Genomic DNA, 21,277 nt, shown 5'->3' with positions numbered 1-21,277 from the left:
AATTTTGTTTCATGAGAAGCTGCTTGCCAAGTTTAATTTAGGTCTTCTTAGAGGATTATTAATGAACTTGTGAAGTGTATGTGAACACTTCTTATTGACAAAACAGTGGCATTAAAATTCAGCACTATTCTCAACAAAAGAGAAGGCATGGTGCTTGGGAGATACTGAAAAACACCACTGTTAACATGATGATAAGCTTGCAGTTTTGCCTCTAACTAGTATTTGAAAACATTCTCTATTTTCTTTTATCAGTCTTATTCTCTTTTAAAAAAACTTTTAGCTGTTTATGGAACATATCTTTGAATAAACAAATGGGTAAAATGCTTAAACATTGTTTAGAAAATTTATGTTAAATTCTTTGAAACTAGATAATATGTTTGTACTTTTGCTTTTATGGCATTTATCTTTTAAAAGCTTTTACTATAGGTAGTGATATGTTTCTCATTTTATGTATACTAAAATTATAATGATTGAATTTGGTTGTTTTATCATTCATTTTTTGATTTCTTGGATTATTTCTGTGTTTTTCCTTTAAAACACAAAAAACTGAGTTTTTGTTTAAATGAATTGCCTAAATTTCAAGAATCTTGCCAGCAGGTGGCAAAATGTAGTACAACTTTCTGTATGAAGAAAAATAGATTTCAGTTCTGTTACCTGTGTATTAGGATCTATCTTTTGGCTTCTTTGGCTGGATTTCTTTCCCTCCCACCCTCTGAAATTTGCAGCTCTGTTCACCAGGTGGCCAAAGTACATCCTGAAACTTTAATGGTATGTGACAGTGAATTTCTTAAATAACTAAGGTTTTCAGCAACATTTTTGTTAATGTTTGTCTTTCAGCAACATTTTGTTACCTTCAATTTAGGTAAGATATATAAATGGACTTAATGAATCAAATGTAGTACACGATTTATTCTTTTTTTTTTAGCACTTTCCTCTTCCATCCTTCCCTGGGCTTCCCTGGTAGCTCAGACGGTAAAGCGTCTGCCTGCGATGCAGGAGACCTGGGTTCGATCCCTGGGTCGGGAAGATCCCCTGGAGAAGGAAATAGCACCCCCTCGAGTATTCTTGCCTGGAGTATTCCATGGACAGAGGAGCCTGGTAGGCTACAGTCCATGGAATCACAGAGAGTCGGACATGACTAAGCGACTTCACTTCACTTCTTCCATCCTTGGGTCTTACTCCCCAGAGAGCCCATTGTAACTTTTTAAAGCATTTCTTTTGTTAACTCAGTGTTGAGAAAGGACATGCTTATGTTTTTATTTTATATTTTAGGTATTATTTGCTGACCTTGTCCAATGAGAGATGAGGGTTTATCCTTTTTATATCACTTTTTTCTTCCTCCGTCTTCCTAATGCAGTTAAATACAGTTTGTAATTAAATCATTATAGAATATTTCTGTTACAAGGACAATGTATATATTATTATAGCTGAAGCACATATTGTATTATGATTTAATTTTCTTTCTTGTACAACATCATCTTCTTTCCTGTTAATAATTCATTTCTTTCCCACGACTCCATGCACCTCCCACCCCTTGGTGTGTTCCTTTGCTTAATTTTATATATTCCTATCTTGAAATCACCTCATAGTTTCCAGCAATACTATATAAAATTCCTTTCAATGTAATGGAAACTATGGGAAACCTATAAATCACTCTTGGTGGTACCCCTCCTGGAACCCCTTCTCTTGATTTAATGCCTAGAATTGCCACATGGCTGTTGGAAGGCGTCTTCCCTTTTTTGTCACTCTGGACATCATCTTAGAGGCTAGTTTTTGTAGATTTTTTGTTTTTATTTGGTTCCTTTTCATTTGTGAAATAACTTCCTGAGAAACAATGTCTAGGAAGTAAATGTTTCAAGGCTATGCATGCCTGAAATGCCTTTATTTTTTGCTCATGCTTGATTCATAGTTTGGTTGGATATAGAATTTTAGGTTGGATACTATTTTTCCTCAAAATTTTGAAAGCATTGCTTTATTGTCTTCCAATATTCAGGAAAAATAGCCTGGTCAGTATAGAGTGTACACTAAACTGAAAACTAGGCTTAAGTTGTTATTAAAGGAGTGCCTTTTGAAAGATAAGGAGGACATCTAGTTGGTTGAAAGTGAAAATCGCTCAGTCATGTCCGACTGTTTGCGACCCCATGGACTATACAGTCCATGGAATTCTCCAGGCCAGAATACTGGAGTGGGTAGCCTTTCCCTTCTCCAGGGGATCTTCCCAACCCCCAGGAATTGAACCCAGGCCTCCCATATTGCAGGCAGATTCTTTACCAGCTGAGCCCCCAGGGAAGCCCAAGAATACTGGAGTGGGTAGCCTATTGCCTCTCCAGTGGATCTTCCCAACCCAGGAATTGAACCAGAGTCTGCTGCATTGCAGGTGGATTCTTTACCAGGTGAGCTAACAGGGAAGGAATGCCATTTTAGTTCCATATGTTAAAAGAAGGTAGTTTAATTTAATCCCCTATAGCCATATTGTGGAGGTAAATATTAAAGGTGTGAAGTTAGCTGTAACTGTCAAGTAGAAGATAACTTTTTAATTTCCCTTCTTGACACACCTTGGGGTAAATGACAAACTTTTGTGGTAATAGCACTGTATGTTCATATTTTAAAGTATTTTATCTTGATGTTATGATTTTCTAAGCAGTGCCTTTTAGAAGCCAAATGGGGGGTGAAAAATAGAAGCCAAATGGATTTTAAATGACAGGATACATATAATAACATTTGGATTTTTGCCTTAAAGTTTTTATGAAATAACATTTAATTCTGGTTGGAAGGGATAAATTGGGAGATTGTGATGGACGTATACACACTCCTATATAGAAAATAGATAATTAATAAGGATCTCCTGTATCACACAGTCCTTCTCGATACCCTGTAATTACCTATATGGGGGCTTCCCTGTGGCTCACATGGTAGTGAATCCACCTGCAATGCAGGAGACCTGGGTTGGGAAGATCTCCTGGAGGATGGCATGGCAACCCACTCACATATTCTTGCCTGGAGAATCCCATGAACTGATGGGCTGTAGTCCATGTGATCGTGAAGAGTTGGACACAACTGAGTGACTAAGCACAGCACAGACCTATGTGGGAAAAGAATTTTAAGAAGAGTTGATATGGGCTTCCCTGGTGGTCCAGTGGTTAAGAATCCACCTTGTGATGCAGGGGACACAGGTTTGATCCCTTGTCTGGGATGATCTCATATGCCGAGAAGCAACTAAGCCTGTGCACTACAAGTAAACCACACAGTGCTTTAGAGCCCAGGAATCAAAACTACTGAAGCTGGAGCACCTAGAGCCTGCAACAGGAGAAGACACCACAATGAGAAACCTGTGCACCACAACTTAAGAGAGTAGCCCCTGCTTGCTGCAACTAGAGAAAGTCCTCACGCATCAGTGAAGACCCAGCACAGCCAAAGATAAATAAGAATGGATATATGTATATCTGATTCACTTTGCTGTACAGTAGGAACTAAAACATTTTGAACCAACTATACTCCAATAAAAAGATGCTTGCTCCTTGGAAGAAAAGTTATGACCAACCTAGACAGCATATTAAAAAGCGGAGACATTACTTTGCCGACAAGGGTCTGTCTAGTCAAGGCTATGGTTTTTCCAGTGGTCATGTATGGATGTGAGAGTAGGACTATAAAGAAAGCTGAGCACCTAAGAATTGATGCTTTTGAACTGTGGTATTGGAAAAGACTCTTGAGAGTCCCTTGGCCTGCAAGGAGATCCAACCAGTCCATCCTAAAGGAAATCAGACCTGAATGTTCATTGGAAGTACTGATGTTGAGGCTGAAGCTTCAGTACTTTGGGCACCTGATTCGGAGAGCTGACTCATTTGAAAAGACCCTGATGCTGGGAAAGCTTGAAGGCAGGAGGAGAAGGGGACGACAGAGGATGAGATGGTTGGATGGCATCACCGACTCAATGGACATGAGTTTGAGTAAACTCCAGGAGTTGATGATGGACAGGGAGGCCTGGCATGCTGGTGTCCATGGGGTCACAAAGAGTCAGACACTACTGGGCGATTGAACAGAACTGAACTGATACTCCAATAAAAATAAAAATCCCTTTATTACATATGAAATAGAATTCAAAAATGATAAAACAGTTTTTTCCCACACAGTTTATTGTGTTGATAAAGCCATTTTTCAAATTGCTAAATAAAGACTAGTTTCACGATAAATAAAATATCTTTGATGTTGGATATGTTAGGAATTTTTTTAAAAAGCTATAGTGGCTTTAAAAGCAAAAACCAACCATTTTGTCGAAGATAAAAAAGTTTTTTAATCTGCGCTGATTTGGTTTTTTAGCAAGAATTTTCATTTAAGAAAGATTGTGATTCTTATATTTGATTATAATAATATGATAAAAATGAGGTAATCAAGAGAAAACACATATAAAATGGCAAGTGTTAATTCTTAACCCAGTTGCTAATTGTTGCTAGGTGGTTGTCTTAGTGTTGGTTACTATGGCTTTCCTCTTGCCTTTATGAATAATCACAAAAGATAAATTGTTTGTCATCCTACACCTACTAAATTAGTTCCTATGTACTGTTGAAAGGGAGATAGCTAAGAAGATTTATAGTTCATTTTCTATAGCAAGTCTTATTTTAGGATAATGTGCTTTTCTAGTTGTTTGGGCACCTTTTTGGCTTTTTCCCCAGGGATGTTAATCTTTGGCTGGAAAGAATAAACTCTAGTTCTCCATAACACTTGACTGCAAACTGCAACCATAAAGCCTTAGACTGTTAAAACAAACATTTCTCAACCTTATAGCAGAGACTTCCTGTTTTTAAAGCTTTTCTGACCTTCCTAAGAAAAAGACCAATACCGCTGAGGTTACATCCTGTGGTTATTATCATTAAAAAAAAAAAAAAAAAAAACTATTGAATTTTTCTCATGTATAAATGATTAAGGCACCAAAAAAAAATGTAGATAGCACTGGACAGTGCTATCTTTGCTAGGCCTTCAATAAAAGATAATATAACCAAGTCAGCTTTTAATGCATCTCTGTTTGTTCAAGGTCTGCTGTAATTGGAGTGTCAGGAAAATCTCACATTTAAGGGACCGACCCTGTTCTGGGGAGTTTGTAAAGGAAGCATTTGGCAGTCATTTCCTCTCACTTGTGAGAATGAACATGCTTTACACTGTAATCATTTAAACATAGAGTCTGGTGATGGGGCATGCATCGTTTTCGCTGTAGAGTTAACTTGCTCTGAAGATTAGAGGGAATGTTCACTGTTTAGGTTTTATTGTTAGAATGAATCACATGAAGTAAATGTTAGAAAGTTAGCCGTGGCTTCCTTTGTCCTAAGTTGTATTTCCTGCAGCCCAAATATTTGCTTTTTCTAGTCAGTTAAAATTAAACTCGAATGGATGTTCAAATGAACGTCTCCCTCCAAAGAAGAGAAAAGAAACCATCCTGTGTTGTTAAGGGCAGACATGCTTAGAATCTGGCTTTTTATTTTTGTTTTAATTGATGTATTAGATGTTTGAGTAGATATTTTGAACTAGAGTCTTCTGACCTTTTTTAGAGAGAAGTGATTGGTTTTTAAGCAGAAAAGTACTGGATCTTTAATGCCACTTGTGATGTTGAATCTGGCAAATGGTACTTATTTAATGTTTTGAAACATTTGCATTTATATTTTTCCTTAAATAACTGTTGGTGATTTAAAAAGAGTTCAGTTTATTGGAGGCAATAGTACAAGAAAAAACACAGCAAAAAAATTTTTTTTAGGAAAAGGGCAAAACAGTGTTTTGGATTTGTAAGCATTGTCTGTTTAATATTTTATTTTATTTCTTTTTGTTTAATATTTTAAATTCTTGATATGGTGATTCCAGCTGGGGATTTTAGTTGTCTTAAGATTACTTCCTATAAACTTGGCTGGATCTCCACACTGATTTTTATCACATATTGTCAGGCCCTATTTCTAAACATCCTGTCAAGGTCCTGAGATTCTGAGCTGTTTCTTCTACAAAACTCTTTGCTTCTTATTCACAAAACTTTTCCAAATGAGAAATCTCTTTTCTTAACTGTATTTTTGCCCTCTCAAAGTATCACTCTGATGGAACATTATAATTTCATCTATACAATCTGAGATCTCTAGTAAGTTTTAAAAATAGAGATGAAAATGTCCTTAAAAATATTTAAAGCAGATGCTGTCTTAGAGGTCTGTCTTCTCTCAAGATATGTTTCACATCCCACATCCATGAGAGTGCCACACACTTGCAGAAACTAAAACCTCCAGATCCGGCCTTTGATCAGCTTCCTGTGTCAGAAGAGTTTGCAGTGAGCGCACACTGGAGCCAGCGCTTCATTTCTGCTCACTGTTCTTAGAAAAGCAGGAGTTGGTGTGCTGCATGCATTTGTTTTTTTCCTCCTTTATTTCTAGGAATATATTTAATTAATAATGTCGATGATTTTGTTCTCTATGAAATAGCACCTTAAATATTTATTAGCAATTTATCACTCAAACATATGCTTGAGTCTGTATTGGGAAGTGTAAAACAAAAGGAAGCTTGTAGTTTAATCTCCAGTCTTAATCTTGTACCTATGCATTTAATTTGGAGTATGTGATGTTCATAGTTTTACCCAAGGTTAGCCTCCCTGATTTGTAGAATCTGATTTATTTCAAGTTATTTTAAAAGAGTATATTAAGTTTCCAACAGTATCCAGGTTGAAATTAATTCAGATGTATTCTGAAATGTAAAAGAGTAGACATTAAGATTCTGGCACTAGCGACATAAGAATTCACTTTCCCCCAGTAATTTGGAATACTTGCCTAACTATTGCATCACACATGTGCATGGCTCTCTGTGTGAGTCCTTTTCTGTATGTGCAGTGATCATCGCCATCCTAGTTGGTCTGTTTTCATGTTCCTGTTCTTCTGTACCCTTACCTATGGAGCAACTGTGTGATTTAGTCCTTAACTGTTGGCTGAATGGAAAGTGATGTGATTAATGAATGGGATAGGTAATTAGGGAGGCTTCCCAGGTGCAGTAGTGGTTAAGGAATCCACCTGCCAGTGCAGGAAACTCAAGAGATGTGGGGTCAGTACTTGGGTTGGGAAGATCTCCTGGAAAGTGAAGTCGCTGAGTCGTGTCCGACTCTTTGTGACCCCATGGACTGTAGCCCACCAGGCTCCTCTGTCCATGGGGTTTTCCAGGCAATAGTACTGGAGTGGATTCCCTTTTCCTTCTCCAGGGGATCTTCCTGACTCAGGGATCGAACCCAGGTCTCCTGCATTGTAGACAGATGCTTTACCATCTGAGCCACCATGGAAGTCTGGAAAAGGAAATGGCAACCCACTCCAGTATTGTTGCTTGGAAAATTCCAAGGACAGAGGAGCCTAGTACTAAAAACTGAGAAGTGTATTATGTTTAATGTGCTAACTCTGATATCACATACATTTTAGGGTATGTCATGATTTCCTTTAAAAAGAAAGGGCATACTACTAATTCTTATACCAGAGTAATGGGAGTTCCTGAGACTAGTCTGGGGAGGCCAGAACATGTTGGGGAAGAATATTTTTATTTTGTTGAGGATGATCTGAGAGTGTCTGTGGAATGCCTTGTGGTTGAGTCCAGAGGGAATTTGCAAACTGAATCTGTGGCTAAGGAGCAAGCTCAGGGCTAGAAAAATGAAGTCTTGTCATAGAGGTATCTTGAGAGTAAATCTTCTCACCCATGAGAGATACCAGGGTGTGATAAAAAGAGACTGGACACTGACTGCCTGTATTTGGGAGCAGTCATGGCAAGAAACAAAGAGCAATCAGGTCTTAGGAGATCCAGGAGAGTGTGTAGTGCAAAGCTCAGGGAAACCACCAGGTCACACATGTGGGAACGGGCCCTGCTCTTGGGAAGAGTGCTGTAAATTGGTCTACTTTTTTTTGGAGAGCAGTTTGGCCCAATCTTTTTGACTGAAAAGTGCACATTCATTAAACTAGAGATTTTAGTATAAAAAGGCTATACTAAAGTGACAGCACAAAGTGTGTTGTAGTAATTAAGGACTTGTTAATTATGGTACTCCCCACACAAGAGAATTTTGTGTTAATGGTCTGCTGCAATCTGAGGAAAGCAAGATGTCATATAGGAAGAAAAGAATTTTATTATTGTGAAATAAAAATCAATGGAGTGAGCCCCTAGACAAATGAATATATATGTTCTTAAATATTTGTGGAAGTTTGTGTGCAAATGTTCTAGAAGAGAGTCCGGAGAGAGAGACTTCAGCTTGTTGAATAGGATTGCTTGGGTTTTCTGTAGGAACATATAATAATCAATACATCCAAAAGGGCTTCAAAAAGAACTATATATTGGTATTTTTCTTTTGAAAACTTTTTGGAAAAGTTTTTTGAAAAGTTTTGTTGTGTGGTGCTATTTTGGAATTGGAAGAGGGAAAGAAGTAGACGTTTGCTTAACATCGTATATCCATAGTCTCCATAGTCATGCAAAACAAAACGTCCGCTTCCTAGGAGAGTATGCAAACATTGCTAACAATACCAAGACAGCCCTTGACTTGGTCCTTGTTTACTTGATTGATTTTGGTAATCTTTTGACGCTTTGACTCTTAGCTGAGCCAAATTACTTGATCTGAATGATTTTATAAAAGAATGCTCTAAGAATGGATGTTGATTGGGTCCACTTGAGACAGACCTCACTAATTCTTGCTAGATGAATGTTATTTTTAAACTTTCATGTAAAAATGTCATCTCCTTCCCCTTTAGTGGTTTTAAGGAGTGGTCCAAAGCTGCTGTCTTTCGACCATGTGGCCACAAGTCTTCTGTCTATGACAGAAGCTGGGTGGCAGAGAGAGGAAGACATGGTAGTTGTTCAAGGTTAAGGTTCTGGAATAACCTGAGCCCTGTTCAACTATTACCTGCTAAGGTTATACTTGACATTTCCCCTGCGTACTGCTCCCAGTCGTAGCTTTAATGTTAGTTTAACTAGACTTTGTATTTAATTATAAATGTTAGGGTAAAGTCAGATGTCAGCTCACTTTGCTGCATGCTGAGGCCTGTAGAATACTGAGTGCTTTTCTTCTAACCACATCTGTTGTCTCCTCTCATTATCTGTTAATAGTACTCAACTTGACAGGGTTGTTTTGATAAATGAAGAGTATTCTAAAACCCGGAGCTGGAATTTACATGGAATGGAACTTAGACCAAAAGGAAGACTTGTGACATAGACAAGGCTGGGGTGAACTCCTCTGGGAACCAAGCAGTGCCTTGTGAAATGCTGAAAATGACAATGAAGCTTAATTTGGGGTGACGATGGGGAATACCCAATATTTTTTCATTCATCTCACACTTTGGCTTTTTCTTGTACTGGTGTGCAGGACATCTAAGAAACTGTTGTAAGAACTTCCCTTTCTTATCTACAGATCCCTTAATTTACAAGCTCACATTAATGATGTTTAAAATGAATTCTTCACTTTGAGGAGTTGGGGAGGGCAGTTTTGGAATGTCTGTCACCAATGACTAGGAGTCCTCAGAGCAAAAATTTTTTTACAAAAGCTCCCATATCAGGGAAGTAGAGTTGTTTTAGAGAGGAGATAACTGAAAATAAAGAAAAAGCTAGGTGTAAACTGAGGGGTCAGGATCATACCCCTTCCCCCACTTAGACCAGAATTTGGTGGTACTTTTGCATTCAGAGAAACTTAAAGACAAACTAGTGTATAATGTACTTTCCAAGTGTTATATTCTGTTTATGTTGCTCTCTGTGTGCGTACAGGATTTGGTAGTCTATCCAGCTTACCCCTGTGGTTTGCCCCTTGCTTAAATGCCACATAAGTAGAAAGAACTTGTCTTGAATATATTAATAATGACATCTGTACTTCACTGACTCAAGCTAAAAAGTAAGGCTTGCAGATAGGTTTGGGTCTTAGTGTTTTTGTGAGTTACCCTAGGCACAGTGATTTACATCTCTATAAACTGGGGATAAAAATCTTTATTATAATTTTAATTTTTTGATTTGCATAACTGTGCAGAGAATATGCAAAATGAATAGAACAGGGTTGTTGCTCTCAATTCAGTTACTCATTTCAAAGATGTGTGTGCTTGATGCCAGGTATTTGATGATGAGCAAACATACAGAACTTTCTCTGATGGAACATTAATCAGAAAGTCACACCAATGAGTTACAAACTGAGATAAATGCTCTCAAGGAATGAACTCAGTTCCCTGAGAACTTATTATAACAAGGGAACTTGACCTAGAATGGGGCCTCAGAGGAAGCATCTCTGACATTTGACATTTGATACTTGACCTGAACTCTGAAGGAGTAGGCTTTTTAAACTGTGTGTGTGTGGGGGGGGGAGGGGGTTGGGCTTGGGGGATTGGGGATGGCAGGGGATATTTCTTTTCTCATGGGAAAAGGTAGTGATGACTTTAGTAGAAATCCTAACACCTTGGGGAAATTGAAAGACTGGTGTAATTAGAAAGTGGGGGGCTGGGTGTGGATGGATTAGCAGGGGGTGCAAGCCTGGGACAGAAGAACAGAAGTGCTGTCATAAAATGCTGTCAAAACATTTAGAATTTTCATGAGACTAGGAACAGTATGAATTTAGAGCAGCTTGGTTGTTCTCACTAGCCCTTTCCAACTTGGGATAAACCAGCACTTTTTATTGTGCTGCAGACCAGAAACAAAACAAAGAAAACACCTCTCTCTTCTGGTCCTACCTTCTATCTAGACAGAGCTGGTGGGAAAATGGAAGTGTGTCCCAGTACAGGAGTGGCTTTTGTCCCTAGGCTTTAGGATTGATTTCATTTCTGACATGGATGGAGTGATCTCAGAGCCGCTTGGTTATGAGGTGGAAGCTGCAGGTCCCCTCAGGTGATCTTAGCGAGGATGGTGTTAAGGGGAGCTGATATGTCCTTGTGTGAGGACCATCTCTGATTTGTCCTCATCACAACAGCATTTCAGGTGGCAAAGGCATTATGCCTCCTTAGCTCTTGCTCTCAGGACATGTGCTCTGTTAGTAGTTTTAGAGAGTTCTGTCTCCTGTAGAACAACCTGAATTTTCTTTAAAAGAAATCAGAATGATGTTTAATAGCAAATGTGCAAGTCAGTTTGGTTATCTGTGCCATTGAGGGCAGGATCTAGGCTCATCTCTATGCTTCTCCTCCACCGCTAACGCTACCCCCTTGTTGAGAAGCTCTGGGCAAATCACTTAATCTAATGTGTGCCACTTGGAAAGGATACCTAGTAATTCAGCAACTGGACCTTGGAAGATCCAATAACATGGATAAAGCTGTTTGAGAGTTACAAGAAACTTGCTGGAAGGTGAAAGGTGTAATATTAAAGACATCAAAAGTGATCAGTTAAATTTTGAGCTTGTAGCTTTCAGATTTGAGTTGACACTAAGTGAATTTAATAATTTGAATTTATATTCCATAGGTATGTATTTTAAAAAATTTTGCTGTAGAGTATCTTATTCAGTAGGACAAAATGATTGTGGCTGTTATCACTAGGGAATACATGTTTTGAACATAGTTTAAACTTGGGTAAATTTGAGCAAGTTGATAGATATTTACCAGATTGCAGGTGAAAAAGAAACCATTTGAAATTTACTTTTGGTAGTTCTATTTAGATGCCCATAACAATGAAATTAATAAGGGGTCTGGAATCTGGTAGTTGGTGGATTGTATGTTTATTTAAGGCCACATGGCAAGGAATGTGTATTTATTTTGCTTCTTTATTAGATGGATTTCAATCAAGTCCTATTTAAACTCTACCTTGTCTAGCAGATGGATCTTTATTTTCTTGGGGAAAGAAGATTGGAGAGAAGACTTTTAAACAAATAACTTACAGAGAATTCTTAACCTGTAAGAAAAATTGGGGTCAGAAATGTTTGACATCAAAGGATGATTCTTGCTCTCGTGTTTCTTTGAAACAAATGTTCACCGTGTCTGTGATTGTTGGTTATTTCATCTGCATTTGTTAGACGTCAGAGGTGGTTGGCATTAATATTCTTGGCAGAAGCAGAGGCAGCTCTAGGATGTGTGAACTGCTGATCACTCACGGGGATGCGCTGCCTCTTTAATATCTTGCTTGCAGATGCATTTTCTAGCTGACCACGCTATTAAGAGCTGCCATCAATCACACAGTCTCCCGGTTTCGGCTGTTGGGAGGGGAGGGAGGTCTGGAGGGAGGGGAGGCTGGCCGAGTTGGTCCGGAGATACAATTGCCGCCGCTTTGTGTGTGCGCGCGCCCGCGGTGGCGGTGGGCAGGGGCTCGCGCCGAGCGGGCCGGGCTCCAGCCCGGGTTTTGCCGGCCACCGGCGCCGCCGCCGCGGGAGGCTGCTCTTTCTCTCCCAGCGTCTGGGTCACAGGCATGTGGCAGTGTCGGCCAGGCCGCCGGGGCTGAAGAAGCGTGAGCCGCGGCGGCCGCTTCCTCCAGCCGCGGCGGGGCCCGGCGCGGCTACCGCCTCCGGAGCCGCCGCGCCGCGGGGACCTGAGCCCGCGCCCGGCTGCCCTGCGGCCGCCCTGGCCTCCTTTTGTTTAGCAAGTGCATTTCACGCCCTGAGCCCCCGTCTGTCCCGCCGGTGCCCGCCGGCCTGAGTTTGCGAGGGAGCTCTGCACCGGAGGACGAGGAGGAGGAGAGGAGAGGAGGCCCGAGAGCTCAGCTCCGGCTGCGATCCGCCGCAGGGAAGTGGCCGGCCCCTCTGGCTGCGAGGGGAACGCGGGTCTTGGGCCAGGAAGTTGGACAGCTGCGGGCGCAGGGGCTCTCGAGGTGGGTGGACGCTACTCTGTGGATTACCCCAGTGTGTGATGACCCCAGAAAGGGGAACAGCTCGGGTATTACCGGGAATGGCGGTGGCTTTCCAGGAATCAGGAATAGGTATGGTTGTGTCCCATGGCAGTTCTGTTGGGCTCACTAGTTTGTTTTGTTTTTTTAAATTGTCAAAACTCTAGAAATCTCAATTAAATAAACCAATTAAGAAACTTGTTTAGGGCAGAGAAATACTTCTATTTTTTTTAAAAGAGTGTGTGTGTGTGTGTGTATGTGTTCTTTAAAAGGAAAACTGAATATGAACAGTGTGTAATCCAAAAGCCGCTGTTTGATTAGGAACTTTACTGCTGACAGTGGAGCAAATTTAGGTTTAAAAATAAAGTGAATTGGATGGACTTGGTTCTAAAGTAATTTAGGACTGCTTAGGTGACAAAAATAGTTTGTTTCCTGGATCCAAAATACCCTTATTTTACCAGGTTAGCTAAAATAAAATGCAAGGATGTTTTTGAAGAAGATTGGTCTAAGTTTAAACTTATTTTTTTTTCCTCCCCGGGTTTGAGATGATGACTTCCCGACCCCTCCCCTATTTGCTCAGATCTTGCTCTGTGGTTGAAGCTGGGGAGAGACCTGCTTGACCACTTTTTGTTTGCTGAGAAAGAAACTTGCAGTTGATCCCTTGGGTGTACTCTCTCTCGGCCTTTCACCTTTCTGGCCCACAGGTGCCTATGCTGTCTTTGGGGTGTTGTTTGGCTGAAGGCCTCCTCTCAATCATATGGCAATTAAAAAAAAAATGGTATGTGAATGAGCACCGAGGCCAGTAGATTAGTTTTCCCCTTTGATATGTGTGTCTGTGCTTTAAGTTTGAGCCACCGAGTGCATGTTGAGAACAGAGTTGACAGAGTCCTTAAAATTGTGTGCCCACAATTCTGGCCTTTTCTTACTTTCTTTTTCTTTTTCCTTCCTAGGAGCTCCAAATTTAAAGTAGACATGATTTGAAACCATACAGACTGGAATAATATCCCATGTAAGCCCGTTGATCTGTGGGCAATTATTTCCAGATGCACAACCAAAACTCTCCATTTTTACGTGCGTGTTAGGTTTGGGCTCTGAGAGGCAATTGCCTTTCTGAACATGTGCATTGCCTGGTTAAATAACACAAGGCGGACATTTTAGAGGCTTACCAGCAACTTCGCAGTAGTATGGGAGCTGCAGTTAGAAGCCTTGTGTTTGTTTTTTTCCAACTCTGTAATTTAGTAGTGTTTAAACTATTTTATAAAGATCTCTGGGACCAGTGAAAGGTGGTTTTCAGTCCAGAGCACTTGAGTGCTCATTGTATTCTGGCAGGCCCTGGTGCTTGGCAGGCTGTGCTTGAAATGTTATTTGATCTGGTTTCATGAGAGAATGGACTACGATTACATTTCTGCCTTCCCTGTGGCTGTTGAAAGCGATGCATCAACGAGTCCTGTTCAGTAACATATTTAAAGACTTAACCTACATCCATTCACTCTTAGAAGGTTTCCAGCCAAAGGTCGTTTAGGTTTTTGTCTTGTTTTGTGGTTTTTGCATTTATGAATTGAGGCGAGAGCTGACGTAATGTAGCCGTACCACTTCCTTTGTGTGTGTGTGGGTTTTTATAGCCTATAGGATATGTTCCAGTCTGCGTGGTTGTGATGATTCCTGAATGCTAGAATGTGTATGTATTTTTACATGCAAGTGCCCTGAGCCATGTGCCAATTTATTTTTTAGCTTGTAGGTCTGCTGAGGGGGAGTGCCATGGTGAACCCCGGCCAACTTATCTGGAAGGTCCAGTGAATGGCCTGTGTGTTATGCAGACTAGCTCTTCATTTTAATTAGTGCAACTGTGTACAGCTGTTGGGTCAGACTGCATTGGTTGCTCCTGCAGGGTAGTTTTATCTTACACTGGAGGTTTTATGGATTTGTCTGGCTGTGTTTCTTAATCCCTCTCCCACCGCCACTGTGCTTGCTTTTAAGCAAATGATAGAACAAGACAAGCTTTTGTTTACTCTTGTAATAGTTTACTTGTGAGAGATTTATTTTTGGTTTTGAGGAAATTGGTAAACCATGTAATTTAGCAGTAGGTATTATGTTTACTATGCTTTTCCAAGGTCAAAGGGTTTTGCTTGCTATTGTGTTAGTCTGAGTAGCCAATGGAACCATCCATTTTATAATGACATAGGAAGCCTGCTTTTTTTTAAACTGGGTCTTTGTTTGCTATTCTAGGATTAGTTTGTAAAACTCAGAATAAATGTTAGTTCAGTGGAGATAACATGGCTACAGTGTTTCTCCTGTCTCTATCTTGTTACACTTACCAAGGGGACTAAGAGAACTTTTGATGCACAGCAGTTCGGCCAGGGACTAGATGATTAACACAAAGATTCAGAAATGTCTCTGTTCAGGGCTGTGTGTGGCTACCTGTGTTATTTTTAAATGTGCTTTTGGCTAAGTTACTGGAAAGTATTTACTGTAAGATTGAGTAGCTTTGCATCTCTGGCTTTTCAGGCTGTAAAATAGACTGTGATCTGAATGACATTTTCTTAATGGTTTGGTCTCTTTACTGTCTGCCTTTGTCTTGAAGAAATGCTGACCACCATGGTTTCTAAGAGTGTCTACCATATTTTTAAAATAAGGAGAAAAAGTCAAAAAGCAAAATTGACAAATCTGTTGATATATAAAGCTAATCTGATGCCTTTTCAGTGGCCCATTTTACTGATGGAAGAACATAGGGGATGTGTTGTTGGAGGGATTTGTGGGGATAGTATTGGGGACTGGGGTGTAGTTAACGGAGAAAGGAAGCTGGTTCAGGTTGAGATATTTTTTTAACTCATTGTAGAAATGTGTCCTTCTTAAAATAACCTGAAATGAGGAAAAAGAGTGCAACATCTTCTAGAAAACGTAATAATTTCAATGTAACATCATAAAATGTTTTCCTTAATTAAAAGAAATCAAGACATTTAGATTGGCACCAAAGAGTTCTGAATCAAAGGAAAAATAGAAGTATAGTAAGTATCCTAAATCCAGACAGGTTATTTCAGAAGTTTATTTGTATGTATTTGACCGTATTTTTAAATTCCAAATTTTGATGGTGATTAGCAGGACTGAAGTGACTTAGCAGCAGCAGCAGCAGCATCACCAGAATCTTTTTAATTCTCAATATAGTTGATATACTTACATATTTGTAATGAAAGGTAGACAAGTAGTAGTTAAATATAATTAGTAGAAAAAATCAGCATATTCAGATTTTAATGCTGTCACTTGGAAGCGCCACTGGTATAATTAATCAATTTATTCATTATGAGTTGGTGGTAAATAGCTCAACTGTGTTCTAATCTCAGTTCAACCACTCTTTCACTGTGAGACCTAGGATACGTTATCTTTTAGCCTCTTTGTGGGAAAAATGATGTCTACCTCAGAGGGTGTGCAAAATGCTTACGAAGTGCCTACACATGACGACAGCTGGTGCTTAATATAGAGAACACTGTCTATGCTCTAGGTACTGCTTTGGTGGCTAAAGATACAAACTAGATGAAGCCCCTGTTTTCAGCAGCACTTACATTCCAGTAAGGGAAGACCAAACAAAAAGAGGGTGATGATTCACAAAACTTCCAAAGATAACTTCAGGTCATGCCAGTGAGTTTTAGTTTAATATGTTTATTCTTTAAGCCATTGTTTTCTTTTTCCTTGATCAAATTGTTTCTCATACTATTTGATGATATAGCCATTGTTAACAAGTTTTGGTTCATAGGTGGAACAGAGAAGGAGGAAGAAACTTTTTCTGGGAAAGGGAAAAAAAAAAGGAACAAAAAAGAAACAGTGATTTGTCAGTTTAAGCATCCAGTGTAGAAGGGAAATGTTAAATCATGGTCCATCCATATGAAGAAATATTATGCAACCACTAAAAAAATTATCATGATATAAAAATTTAATGTAAAGCTCAGTGGGAAAAAACCATAGATGCCAAACTGTTCTGCAGTGTGATTCCAGTTATGTGCACATCCACATTTACTCACAGAGGCTAATAAAAAAAATTAGAAATGAATACACCAAACGTTAATAGTGCTCATCCCTGGATGATGGGATTAGGGGTGACTTCATTTCCTTAATATTCTGACTTTGAATGAATTGTTTAATTCTTGCAGGTCTAAATGCCTCTGAGGTACGAGGAAGGATTCCTAAGGCTTAGAGGAGTTGAGCAGTTTGACCAAGGCCTGCAGCTGGTCAGTGGGGAGGTCAGGATTGCAAGCCAGAGACTGAACCTTGTTCTTTCCTTGACCCCGTTTCATCCTATTAGAGGTGACCTCTGTGAAAGGGCTTCCGCTGACATTTCTGCTCACACCCGTGGCCCAACCAACATTGAGAGTTGTTTATGCTACCAGAGGGCCCTCACTGAATCTCACACAGGAGGAACCAGTGCTGAGGTGCTGTGCATGAAGTTATTAGAAAGGGAAAGCTGATGTTATGGCAAGAGGAGGAAATGGAAGAACGATTTGAGTGAAAGAGGTCTGAAAGGTAAAGCAATACAAAGGGGATAAAGGGAGGAGGATGGTGCTTCAAAGTGTGTAGGGGGTGACAGTAGAATCACATGTTCTAGGTTTTGGACTAGAGAATGAAAACTGAGAAAACACTATTGAAAAAAAGTACCAACCAATTACATAATCAGGAGTCAGTGGTACTCCTAAGGAGTTTTTGAGCAGAGCAGCCCGGGAGGTGGAGGATGGCCTGCAATGGTGGAAGCTTGTTTGCAGTGGGTAAGGAAATGTTGAGAAGTTTGGTAGCCAGGGAAGGAATCATGGAAGGTGGCTGAAAGAGGTTACAGGTTAATGGCATTAACTGGCTGCTGCATTAAAGAGGTTAATGGCAGTTGTGTCTGTAGGTAAGATTTTATGGTGATTCACACGACACTTCTGTTCAGGTTTTCGCGATAAAATGAGGTTAATGGATGTGAATTGCTTTAGAAATAAGAAAATACTTTGATTTTAGAGGTTTAGCCAGATGTTACTTGTGAAGAGTTTAAAGAATATGGTAGGTAAGTCTGGGGGGACCCTGTATAAAGCTAAAATATTTTTGCCAGTATAGATCAGAAATAATCTCTTGGTTCTAAAGACAAACAATTAGATCTGTTTGTCATGTCTTGTTTCCACAAAGCGAATCAACTTTTGCAGTTGCGGTTGAAAAAAAAGGGTCAGTTTGTATATGACTGTTTCACTGCAGAGGAACAAAATAGAGTTGAATATATTGTGCATTTAAAAATTGCTTAAGTCAAACGCCTCCAGATGGTGTGTGCTGCTGTGTTCACAGCTGTATTTACCTCAAGCTCACCAGATTATCTTCTAATAATTTAAGAAGAGCTGGTTAGAAACAGTGATATTGTCAAGTCTCTGCTGGTTTTGAACCTCAGCAGCAGTAGAAACTTGACCTCTGTGCCTTTAGTAAAATGCCACGTGAAATCACTTCCTTCCTTCCTTTTGCGTTGTTTTCACGATTTCTTCTTGGGCCGATTTATGCTTTGCACAGATACCCTTGTACTTACATATAGCTGCCAACCACCAGGTTCTTTTCATGTGGTCTCAGGGGTGAGATTGGAGAATGGCTTGATTAGCTTTAAAAGATGTTTTTGTTATCTTACTAATAACCTTTTTAATATATTAAATATATACAGTTGAAACTTTTACACATACAGTATGGTGAGCATTCTGTATTTTTTTTGATGTTACCAACCATCACAAAAAAAGACAAAAACTCTTTAATACTCGCATCTACTTCCCAATATAAATGCGTTTTTCTTTTACAAGGATTTAATAAAAGTTATTTTGGAAGAACTCAGATTACTAAGTCTTAATTTTTTTGGCCACACTTCCTACTGTTTGTATGCTTAGTGGAAGAAACAGTTTTCATAAATTAGATGTAAAATGTAGGCAAATAGTTTGAAACATTATCTAGGAATTTTAAATATGTGAGCAGGGATGGTAAGACAGACAAGCACATTTTTTATTAATTGGCCAAAATTATGTAGAAAAACATACCAAGATCAAACCATTTAAACAGTTGTTTTCTCCTTTTGGTTCTAGGTATTACCTGTTACTGTTGTCTTTTTTTGTGTGTGTGGATATCTTCTTATAAGGGCTTCTCTGGTGGCTCAGACAGTAAAGCGTCTGTCTACAATACTGGAGACCCGGGTTCCATCCCTGGGTTGGGAAGATCCCTGGAGAAGGAAATGGCAGTCCACTCCAGTACTATTGCCTAGAAAATCCCATGGACAGAGGAGCCTGGCCAGCTACAGTCCATGGGGTCACAAAAAGTCGGACACGACTGAGCAACTTCACTTCCCACTTCCCTATCATCTTATAATGAGAAAAATTATGTAGAATACTTTTAACCTAAGTGTATACTCTTTGACTGGGCTTCCTAGGTCGCCCAGTGGTAGAGAATCAGCCTCCCAATGCAGGAAACATGGGTTTGATCCCTAGGTCAGGCAAATCCTCTGGGGAAGGAAATGGCAACCCACTCCAGTATGCTTGTCTGGGAAGTCCTATAGACAGAGGAGCCTGGTGAGGTACGGTCCATGGGGTCACAAACAGTCAGACATGGCTTAGTAACTCAATAACAACATATTCTTTTGACTACCTACCTGGGCAGTATCTCTTTCATGGGCTGTGCTCTTTCCACAGAGCATAATTCTCACATTGAATAGGTAAATAGATAAGGGTAAGTGTTCAGCAATGGAATGTTCACCTTTTTAAAAAACACATTAAATGTGCAGTGAAGGAAGTAGAGCAGTTAGTGTTCACTCTGTGGGGGGAGGGGCAGGAGCAGGGTAAGTTTTGATCTTTGAATGGAAAGGAAGAATAGAAAGTGCTAGAAGAAAGTAACGTCTAAAGCAGTCTCACCTTTTTTGGGGAAAGCTTTCTTCAGTTTTGTGAACAGGCTTAAATTTATTGCATGAACATTTATTATTGGATAAGTAAATATTTTATTTATGTGATATATAAAACACTAAAAATTAAACCACTGTTTAATAAATTAATTAAATCAATAGAATTTATTACAGGGAGCAGTTTAATTTTATAGCAAACTGGAGTGGAAAGTAGAGTCCCCACTTGTACAGTCTCTTTCCACCCTGTTGTCCCTCTTATTAACATCTTGTGTTACTGTGGTACGTAGAGTTGATGACGCAATATTGATACCTTACTGTTAACCAGAAAAGCAAAAGGCAAAGGAGAAAGGAAAAGATATATCCAAATGAATACAGAGTTCCAAAGAATAGTAAGGAGAGATAAGAAAACTTTCTTAAGTGAACAATGCAAAGAAATAGAGGAAAACAATAGAATGGGAAAGACTAGAGATCTCTTCAAGAAAATTAGAGATACCAAGGGAACATTTCATGCAAAGATGGGCACAATAAAGGACAAAAACTGTAAGGACCTAACAGAAGCAGAAGAGATTAAGAAGTGGTGGCAAGAATACACAGAACTGTACAAAACAAGGTCTTAATGACCAGATAACCACGGTGGTGTGGTCACTCACCTAGGGTCAGACATCCTGGAGTGTGAAGTCAAGTGGGCCTTAGGAAGTATCATTATGAACAAAGCTAGTGGAGGTGATGGAATTCCAGCTAAGCTATTTCAAATCCTAAAAAATGATGCTGTGAAAGTGCTGCACTCAATATGCCAAGAATTTGGAAAGCTCAGCAGTGGCCACAGGACTGAAAAAGGTCAGGTGTTCATTCCAATCCCAAAGAAAGGCAATGCCAAAGAATGTTCAAACTACCGCACCATTTCTCATTTCACATGCTAGCAAGGTAATACTCAGAATCCTTCAAGCTGGCCTTCAACAGTACATGAACCAAGAACTTTCACATGTACAAGGTAGATTTAGAAAAGGCAGAGGAACCAGAGATCAAACTGCCAACATCTAGTGGATCATAGAAAAACCAAGAGGATTCCAGAAAAACATCTACTTGTGCTTCATTGACTACACTAAAGCCTTTGACTGTGTGGATCACAACAAAACGTGGAACCTCTTGGTTACCTGTGTTCCTCATTTGGCAAAAGATTTCATTTTACGGAGAGAAAGAGATACTTAGACTTTTTAAAAATAAACTCATTCTGGCCTAAGGTCCATATTTGCTTTTGGTGGTGGTTCAGTCGTTAGTGGTGTCCAGCTCTTTGCGGGGCCATGCGGCACACCGTGTTCCTCTGTCCTCCACTGTCTCCTGGCGTTTTCTTACACCGTGCTCCTCTGTCCTCCACTGTCTCCTGGCGTTTTCTTAAGTTCACATCTATTGAGCCTTATTTGCTAGATACTTATAAAAGTAAAGATTTACATTAGTTATTGCATGACCATTTATCGAGTGATCAGAGTACTCAGAGATGAGGACTGTTTGATCTTGCCTTTGTATAGTCAGTGGGGTCGCACAGAGACGGACCAAACTGAGCGACTTTCACGTAGATTTTGACTTTTGGAGGTTATAAATTGCAGCAGTGAATATTGAAGGGTTTTACTATTAGGTAAATACTGCACACTT

At 39.7% G+C, this 21,277-nt stretch overlaps 1 protein-coding gene across 3 annotated transcripts in view; it reads left to right on the top strand.

Moving 5' to 3' along the window:
* Nucleotides 1–21,277, top strand: part of RERE (arginine-glutamic acid dipeptide repeats) — a 416,446-nt gene that overhangs the window by 99,623 nt on the left and 295,546 nt on the right. Inside the window, exon 1 of one of the 3 annotated variants that reach the window (XM_070385172.1) lies at nucleotides 12,407–12,735. The exons of the other annotated variants lie outside the window; for them this stretch is intronic. The gene's annotated coding sequence lies outside the window, so the exon portion shown is untranslated. Of the gene's footprint in view, nucleotides 1–12,406; nucleotides 12,736–21,277 lie in introns of those variants that run through there. 3 annotated transcript variants of the gene reach the window in all.

This window comes from Bos mutus, chromosome 16 (genome assembly GCF_027580195.1).
Source record: "Bos mutus isolate GX-2022 chromosome 16, NWIPB_WYAK_1.1, whole genome shotgun sequence".
NCBI lineage: Eukaryota > Metazoa > Chordata > Mammalia > Artiodactyla > Bovidae > Bos > Bos mutus.
This window is presented reverse-complemented; position numbering and strand designations above follow the sequence as displayed.